At 47.8% G+C, this 9,032-nt stretch overlaps 1 protein-coding gene across 2 annotated transcripts in view; it reads left to right on the top strand.

Annotated features, from left to right (window-relative positions):
* Positions 1 to 1,648: 1,648 nt before the first annotated feature.
* The window catches only part of PTK2 (protein tyrosine kinase 2), a 202,758-nt gene continuing 195,374 nt past the window's right edge, over positions 1,649 to 9,032 (top strand). For both annotated transcript variants that reach the window (XM_065669026.1, XM_065669025.1), the window contains exon 1: positions 1,649 to 1,833. The gene's annotated coding sequence lies outside the window, so the exon portion shown is untranslated. The remainder of the gene's footprint in view (positions 1,834 to 9,032) is intronic.

Raw genomic sequence — 9,032 nt, 5'->3', positions numbered from 1 at the left:
GGCTTTAACGTGACAGAAGGGGGATTTAGATTAGGTAGTAGGCAGACGTTAACCACATCAACACCAAGGCCAGGTTGAACAGGGCTTGGAGCAACCTGCTGTAGCGGAAGGTGTCCCTGCCCGTGGCAGGGTGTTGGAACTGGATGAGCTTTAAGGTCCCTTCCAACCCAAACCAGTCTGGGATTCTATGAACTGTGCTACTGGAAATGAAGCAAGGTCAGAGCTCCCAGAAAAGGCCTCAGAGCAAGTTTGTCTAAGGCACACAAAGAGTTGTGGTCAATGGCTTGATGTCCGGCTGGAGACCGGTAATGAGTGGTGTCCCTCAGGGATGGGTGTTGGGACCGGTCTTGTTTAACATCTTCATCACTGACATGGACAGTGGGATTGAGTGCGCCCTCAGCAAGTTTGCCGATGACACCAAGCTGTGTGGTCCGGTTGATACGCTGGAGGGAAGGGATGCCATCCAGAGGGACCTTGACACGCTTGTGAGGTGGGCTGATGCCAACCTCATGAAGTTCAACCACGCCAAGTGCAAGGTCCTACACCTGGGTCGGAGCAATCCCAGGCACAGCTACAGACTGGGCAAAGAAGAGATTCAGAGCGGCCCTGCAGAGAAGGACTTGGGGGTGCTGGTCGATGAGAAAATGAACATGAGCCAGCTTCAGTGTGCGCTCGCAGCCCAGAAAGCAACCGTATCCTGGGCTGCATCAAAAGGAGCGTGACCAGCAGGGCGAAGGAGGTGATCCTGCCCCTCTACTCTGCTCTTGTGAGACCTCACCTGGAGCATTGTGTACAGTTCTGGTGTCCTCAACATAAAAAGGACATGGAACTGTTGGAACAAGTCCAGAGGAGGCCACGAGGATGATCAGGGGACTGGAGCACCTCCCGTATGAAGACAGGCTGAGGAAGTTGGAGCTGTTCAGCCTGGAGAAGAGAAGGCTGCGTGGGGACCTCAGAGCAGCCTTCCAGTACCTGAAGGTGGCCTATAGGGATGCTGGGGAGGGACTCCATTAGGGACTGTAGTGATAGGACAAGGGGTAATGGGTTCAAACTGAAACAGGGGAAGTTTAGATTGGAGATAAGGAGGAAATTCTTTCCTGTTAGGGTGGTGAGGCACTGGAATGGGTTGCCCAAAGAAGTGGTAAATGCTCCATCCCTGGCAGTGTTCAAGGCCAGGTTGGACAGAGCCTTGGGTGCCATGGTCTAGTGTGAGGTGTCCCTGCCCATGGCAGGGGGCTGGAACTGGATGATCTTGAGGTCCTTTCCAACCCAAACCGTTCTGTGATTGATTCTATGATTTTCACGCCTCCAGTGGAGACACCGAGGACGGGGCTTCAGAGCCACTCCAAAACCCAGAGGACAAGGGGTTAAACCTCGGCTGCTCCCGAGCTACCCCCGCTGTTCCCCGGCCCTTCAGGCTCTGCGTTGCCTCAGGGAGCGACGGACGAACCCCCGAGGCCGCTCAGGCACCAGACGCTGACAGCGGCACCTGAGTCGCACTCTCCGCGCCTGCGCGGGGCGGGGCGGTGCCCCCCGGTGCGAGGGGCGGCAGCGTGACCCCCCCGCCCGCAGCCATGTTAGTGTGGGGAGCGGGCGGGGAGGGCAGCCGCGCATCCCATGGTGCAGCGCGCCGGGAGGGCGGGGAGCGGCCTGGGGTGGCCGGGCCGGGCGGGCGGGCACGGAGCGCACGCAGCGGGGCCGCCGCTTGCACCCAGCGGCAGCGCGGCCGCCTCAGTGCCCCCCTCTCCTCCTCCTCCGGCGGGACGGGCCCGCTGCCTCCCCGCCCCTCTGCCACAGCCCCTCCGCCGGCCGGAGGCGGCTGCCCGCGGCGCGGTGAGTGCTGAGGGGAGGCGGGAGGGGCGCGGGGTGCGCGGCGGCCCCAGCTTGCATAACGGGGAGGCGGCAGGGGTCTGCGGGAGCGGGTTCTCCGTCCCTGCCTTTCCGCTCCTCGGGGGTCGAGCCGCCCGTTACGGCTGTGTCCCTCGGGAGCGGCTGCGGTGGGCGGCGGGGACCCGTGTGTCCGCACGCGTTCGGTACCCGCGGCTGCGGTGCGAGCGGAGGGCTCCGGGGGTGTGGGCTGGGGGTCCGGGCAGAGCCGCTTCCCTCCGTCCCTGCCTCCGCCGCTCTCCCCAGCGGCGCCTCGCTGGGCGGTGCTGCGGGGACGGGCAGGGTGGGAAGGCAACGGCAGAAGAGGAGGCTGCGGGCGGAGCAGCGCCGCGCCGCCGGGCCCGGAGGCGAGCCCCGCCGCTCCCTCGCTCCCCGCCCGCCTCGGGGGCTCGGCCGCGCCGGTCGGTGCCGCCGGATGTGCCGGGAGGCGCTCGGTGAGGCGGAGCGGGACGGTCCGTGGGGTAAACAAAGGGAACGGGAAGGGAGGAGGAGACCGAGGGGGTGTCCGCTCGCTCCGGAGCCGGGCTGCCTGCCTCTGCCTCTGCCTGTCCCCAGGCGCTGCTGAATCCGTGGTGGCCTGATAGAGGCGCGGGGGAAGCGCTGAGGTTTGTTCTTTCCCTGTGTGTTTGTTCTTGGGTGGTTTTGGCGTTTAGGGTTTTGTGCGTGTGGGTTTGGGTTTCTCTAAAGAGGGGGTTTGTTCTGTTCCTGGGCTCGCTGGAGAGTGGGATCGCGTGGGCCAAAGCAGCGCTGTGCTCACAGGCACGGTTTAACCCGGAGCAAGTGTTCCCAGCGTGGCTGCTGATGGGCCCACAGAGGCTGGGTTACACAGAGGAGCCTTTGCACTTCTTGAAGAAATCCGATATATTTTCCTTTCCGGTTGTAAACCCGATTTTGGAGCATAGTGAGGATCGTACCTCTGCAGCTGGAGCAGAGTATCTTTCCCCTTAATCCCTGGGACTAATTTGGAACCATGTGCTGTATATCGCCAGTTTTCACATCCATTCTCTTCCCAAACTTCCTTTACTCGGATGATGCTCTTTTGGAACAGGGGGTAATCTTTCTCTTTGATTTCCCCTTCTTTTGCCTGGCTGGAAGGCTGTTCTCTGTATTGTTTCTGTGTTAGCTGACTCGCAGTCACTCTCATTCAAGTGTATCCCGTAGGCCCTGGCACTCTGCAGCATCAGCCAGCAGCTCAGATTTTGGCACTTTGAGTAGGATAAGAGCAGTGCCGTAGTAAATGCGGTGAACAAAAAGTTCACTCGAAAGGAGGAGCACTTGGGGATCCATATTGAAGTATTTAATCGAAATGGTAGCTTAGAAGTGGCGTGGTATTGCTGTGTCCCTTAAAACAGTCGGACTCATTTGGTTGTTTAATATGTTTTCTTTCCCCTTCCCGTGTTAACTGGAAAAGCCCCACATTCCTCAGAGCTAATCTGCCTTTATCATTTCTGTTTCTGTTAAACCTGGGTAAGGTCAAGAACATAACTGGATTTGGGCCAGAAAATATTAACTGTTACGTTGTTATTTGGAACAGTTTGTTATCTTACCGAGGGTGCCCATGTCCAGAATTCCACCACTTCCTTTCTCCACCCGGCTCCTTTTTTGTTACCTCTGGAATCGGGCTGTTATCCTACCTCCTATCTTTGTTGGAACACCTTTGCCTGTGTTGGTGTGGTTTGTGGATGGGTGCCACAGCCTTTGGCTTTCTTTATGGCTGAGATTCTGTAAGGAATGCAGAGATTGGAGCCCATGAAATACATCTAATGGACCTAAACTCTGAGGTACTGTTAACAAAACACCCAAAAGAGGGAAGAGACTCCAGTTGCTGGGACACAACCGTTCTCTCACAGGGCTGTCATTCAGTCCTGTTCAACAGGAGAAACAGTTGAGGAATTAATTTGTCTTTTGCGCTATTATGTCTCAAATCCATTTTTCTGTAGAATGTGGCTTAATGTTTGTGTTGGTTGACTTTTTATTTGGTGGGGAAGTTGAAATGGCCACATGAAGGGCAGATGGCCTAGTTCATACTTGTCAGAATCTCTAAGCTTTATTTGTCCTCAGCCTTAGGTATTAGTAAAAGTACTCAGTATGTGTAGTAATAACTAGTAGTGTGTCTGGTACTTAATCATCCAGAAAGGAGTGTTCTTAGACTATTCAGTGTGTGTTGAGCACACAATTTGTTGAAATATCTTTAAAATGGTTTCAACTTCTACATATCCAGTGATGTAACTTTGCTTCTAAGTATGTTGCGTGCTGCTGAATGGTCTTTTTTGGGTTATAAAGGTTTACCACAGGATGACTAACAGTTGAATGGGGGAATCTTGGTTTTTGTAAGTTCCTTCCCCAAGCTAATAGATTCCTGGGGGGTGCTTGAAGGGGAGAAAAGCAGGAGTGCTTTTTGGAGGTGAAGTAGCAAACGAGGTGGTTTTGATGGTTTAGGAGATTGTCTTCTGATTTTTAATGCATCTCTAAATGTGGTTGTTCTCGGTAAGAGAAACTCGAGAAACAAGAGGTTGCTTCTTGCCATTTGCGGAACAAAATGTGTGTGTGTTTTCTTCCCCTGGTAGTGGGCATGTCCATACGTAGCAGTACTTTCATATGATGCAACACTCGCAGTAACAATACAGGCTATTCTGTTATTTCCATCCCTGTTATATCTCTCAGGATTTGTGAAGAAGTCTTTTTCACGATGACAGAGAACTTTGTGTTCTCAAAGTGCAGTTTTCAGGTTGTGTCGCTGGATGTTCTTAAATATACATGTGTCTGTTCACTTACAGGTTTTTAGCAGCTGCCTGCACTGGTGTTTAAACAATAGTCATGTTTTGGAGAATATTGGTACCTATAAGTAGGTTGTAATTTGCTTTAAAATCTGTTCATTCAAAGCTCAAATGTTTTTAGTCTTCTTGTCTTAAATTGAACATTTGTAGCTTTACATTTGCTGTAGATTATTGCAGAAGGTGCCTCTGTACTCATGTTCTGGATGAATTTCAATACGTTGGTAGAAAGTATGTGAAAAGGACACTTTTATGGTAGTATTTGTGCTCTAGCTTTTTTTTTTTCCTTGTGTAACAGCTGCCACTCTGGGATACAAGCAGTGAAAACATGGGGTTTATGTACATTTGAGTCTTCATTTCAGACAGCTGTCACTGAAACTTCAAATGTGACACTGATTTAGCTCCATTGGATGTGGTTTCCAGGCTGAATCTGGGTTTCCTCTCATCTCCTGTTATTGTAAATCTAAAGTTTTAAGTGCCATTGCTGAGTAACATGAAAACATGAACATATTGACTGAATTTGTTGGAAAGGTTTGAATTAGAGGTCAGGATATTAAAAACTGCAATAAGCAAATCCTTACTTTCAGCTCTTGTATGGAACAACAGCAGAAATGATTTAGGAACACTCTAAACCTCTTAATTTTGATGTACTTATTTAGCACCTGAACAACAGTGATTATCTCTGAATGGTAACTGCTATATGATAGTTATGGTGTACTTAAAAGCTGTCTGTTTTGTTTTGAAGTGTTTGAAGAACCCCTAGAGCTTAATGCAGATGAATGCAAGTTTGGAGTTTGTGAATTGGTAGCAAGTTCAAGTGAGTCTCTTGGTTTTTATGTGACTGCCACTTAGGGACCTCAGAAGCCCAGTGTATTTTACCACAGCATTCAATGAATGTGTTTTATTGTGTCTGTTAGAAGGGCAGGAAGTTGAAGGAATGGGAAATTAAATGGAAAACATGATATCCAGATAGCTGGTTTTAAGTAGTCTCCTTGGGGTGTGAGAATAAGAACATCTGTGGAGATGATCTAGTAGATCTCTGTAAAAGCTCTCATTTTTCATGTCCTGCTCTCCATATTCAGGCTGATCAGATGAGCTGTTGAGCAAAGTGGCTGTTAGGGATCTGAACTGTTTAAAGACCTTCAGGTTTTGTGCTTTAGGCTTAAATGTTTATTTTCCCTATCCTGTTCCTTTGCAACTTCATGTTCTTTCTATAAGCTTCTGAAGGTGGGAGTTTGCTTGCTCAGCAGTTAGTGTTCCTGACAGTGGGATGTGAGTCTTGCAGTTGGGGGAACTTTTGAGGGTTAGGTCTCCATGAACAGAAAATCATTTAAAAAAACCCAACCCCAACCTCACAAATAAAAATCATCAAAGAACCAAACCCACAGAATACTTCAGATGTGGCTTGATCTGATTTCCTCTGTTAAAGCAGACACGAGACATGTGTGATGTCTTGTGCTGAAAGGTGTAAACTACGAAAACTTGCAAAGGGATGTTCTGAAAGCTTAATCAGTGGCTGGTGAAGGGAGCTGACACAGGGAATTGGGTATAGGAAAGAAATAGTCTCAGGGATGGCAGAACCACATAAACCAAATGCTCTCTGGCTCCAACAGTACTTGAAATCTGGAGGAGCACATCACTGGTGGTGTCAGTAAATGAAGAAGGAATTGGGAAATAGCTTCTGAAATCTGGTTTACAACATTTGAATACAACTTGTGTCAAGTAGAAATCAGCATGGAAGAGGTAAATAACAAAACCTGATGGCACCAGGCTTTGGTAGAGAATAGCTGATGATTCCTTTGCATCAGTGTTGACTATGGGTAGAGCTAAATTGTCTTCAGATCTGCAGTATTCCATGGTTGAACTGGTAATGCTCTCCTGTACTGGATTTCCTTTGTTCCCTGTGACTTCAAGACTGTTTTTTCCACTCTCTGCACTGGTCTTCTGCCTTTTTTTATCATGCTCAGTGCAGAAAGGACATGCAGAAAAGCTTCAGTAGTTTTTGTTAGCTTCCCAGTGCACTAAAGTGCTTTCTTTCCCACCGGGAAGGGGAACTGAGAAGCACTCAACTTGGTTTCATTTTGCTGCAGGGTTCCAACTTCATAGAGTTTAATATAGGTCAGTTTAGAGCTTAATCCATAAGATTAATCTTGACCCTTTCCCTGCCCGTGGAGCTGTAATTTAACTCATTTTAAGACCCTAAACTAATTGCCTTTCTTTTGAGCAAATGCATATAACCAAACATGCATCAGTTGTCCTGGAGACCGTAGTAGGAGATTACATCTTTCTTGCTGCTATTGTAGATACGTTGATGAACAACAAATTTAGAAGCATTTAGACGGTGTATATGTCAAGAGCCCTTAAATGAGGGATTTCTGTTGCCTTTGCAGATGTAGGGATAGAGCCGAAGCTGTTCGCACTGTTGGGGACAGTAAGAAGGAGGTCAGAGGGCTCCAGTGCCTGTGAACTGTTCCTGCTTCCTGCTGCCAGGCATGGGGTTCTCATTGTTTACCCACATGAAAATGTGCAATTCCTGCTTTTGTTTGATTTGGGGTTGGGGGAGGGGAGAGGGAAGGGACCATCTGGGGCTGGGAAGTATCTCTGGAAAGCAGAGACAATTTTTCCTTTAGTCCCATTGAAGTTCCTGGGAAGGATTTGAAGCAGCAGCTGATTTTTTTTTATTTACTTATTTTCATATGGGAAGAAGGAGCTGTGCTCTTTCCCGTTTCCTTGCTGCTGGAATAGCAAATAATTCGCTTGCAGGGAATAAGAGAAGTCTAGTTCAGCAGAAGCTCAGGATGAGCTAAATGATGATGTCTGACAGGTCTGAAGGCACCTTTTTAACCAGGTACTTGGCTCTTCTCCCCAGGCCTTTCTTAATGCTGCCAGGAGTATTTACTGATACAATCCATGGGATGTACAATAGCCAGGAAGTCTCTAGTCCATCAACATTTGATATTGCATTTCCTAGCATAGCCTTCAGCATTCCTGCTACTGAAGGTACTAGTGAGACTTTTAAATCTCAGTGTCTGAGTAAGACCCAATGGTGATTTATATCGGTCAATGCCCGTTTCATCCTGTCTGCTGTAGGTTGTATGTTCAGTGTGAACACTGAGGCAGGTATGTCCTCAGTAATACTCTGTAGCATTGAGATCCAGAAATTCTGTGATTTTGGAAAGAGAATTTATTCTTAGTGATTTTAGGCAATCTTTAAATGTTTTTTTTTTCTATGAAAGACACCATAAAAGCATAAAATGTGGTGGTATTTTCTTGTTTTCGCATAGGTATCTGTTCTTGATTTCCTTTTCTGGACTGGGCAATTGTAATCCCCCCTGTGAGGGGGAAGAGTTGTATTCTGGTTTAGAAGACTGGAGTTTTTATTGCCCACCTTTCCCAAGTAAAGGTTAATCCAGAAAGGAGAAAAATAAAGTCACTGTTTAATGTTCCTTTTCATTTTTTGTTAATTCCCCAAGCTGTTTACCAGGTTTTTTCTTTTGCTATTCCTAATACTCTTCAAGCAGAAATTCCTTTTGCTAGTGACTGAATGCTCTTGTGGTTCTTTTAAGCCTCCTTATACCTCAGGTTTTAGGAGATTGCTCCTTCATCCCCTTTGCTTCTTCACTGCTGCTCTTCTGCAGGAGAAGCTGTTTAAAGGCAGAGATGCTTCTTCATAATGGATTTTACACTGGAGGCAGTAGCGCACCAAAGGAGCATATAACAGGTAGCTTCATAGCTCAGTTGTTTGAACTATCTGTAAAGAGTTAAACTTCATACTTGAATTCCGTATTAGTCCTTATCTCCTTTTCTTCACCATTTTCCTCAGCAAGTTCAAGAACTTGATGGAGGTGTTCTTGTATTTTTGCCCGTGCCCCAGACGTCTTGTGCCTGTTACCACTGTTTTTGTTAACCAGTGGTGGGAAGAGATGGGAAACACTGATACAACTGCAGTATAGGAAGTCAAGAGGCAAGAATTGTATTTCTGCCTCTTCTCTTGCTGCTTCTTTTCCTTTTGATGACTGTGTCGTTGTTCATTCCTCTATAAAGTACAGACAGTGCTTTGCTCAGGGTTTGTCGTGAACTGTTTTTCTATAGAGAGATTTGAAGTACCCCTCACGAGGAGAAGGAGAAATCATGATGTGGGTTCAAAGTGCTTCATTTAAGGTGCCATCTTGCTGCTTGGGATGAGCCTTGGCATGGCTGTTGCAATTAATTCACCTTTGTCAGTGTGTTCATTAACCTTTCACGATGCCCGACTCCGAACTGCATTTGCATTTACTAAATAAATGCACTCAGTTTTATGAGTAGGGAAAAAAAAAGCTGCTTGAGAATAAGTATATAAAGCTGCATGTCCCAGTCCACAAATTGGAGGGT

The sequence above is a fragment of the Lathamus discolor genome, chromosome 2 (genome assembly GCF_037157495.1).
Source record: "Lathamus discolor isolate bLatDis1 chromosome 2, bLatDis1.hap1, whole genome shotgun sequence".
NCBI lineage: Eukaryota > Metazoa > Chordata > Aves > Psittaciformes > Psittacidae > Lathamus > Lathamus discolor.
This window is presented reverse-complemented; position numbering and strand designations above follow the sequence as displayed.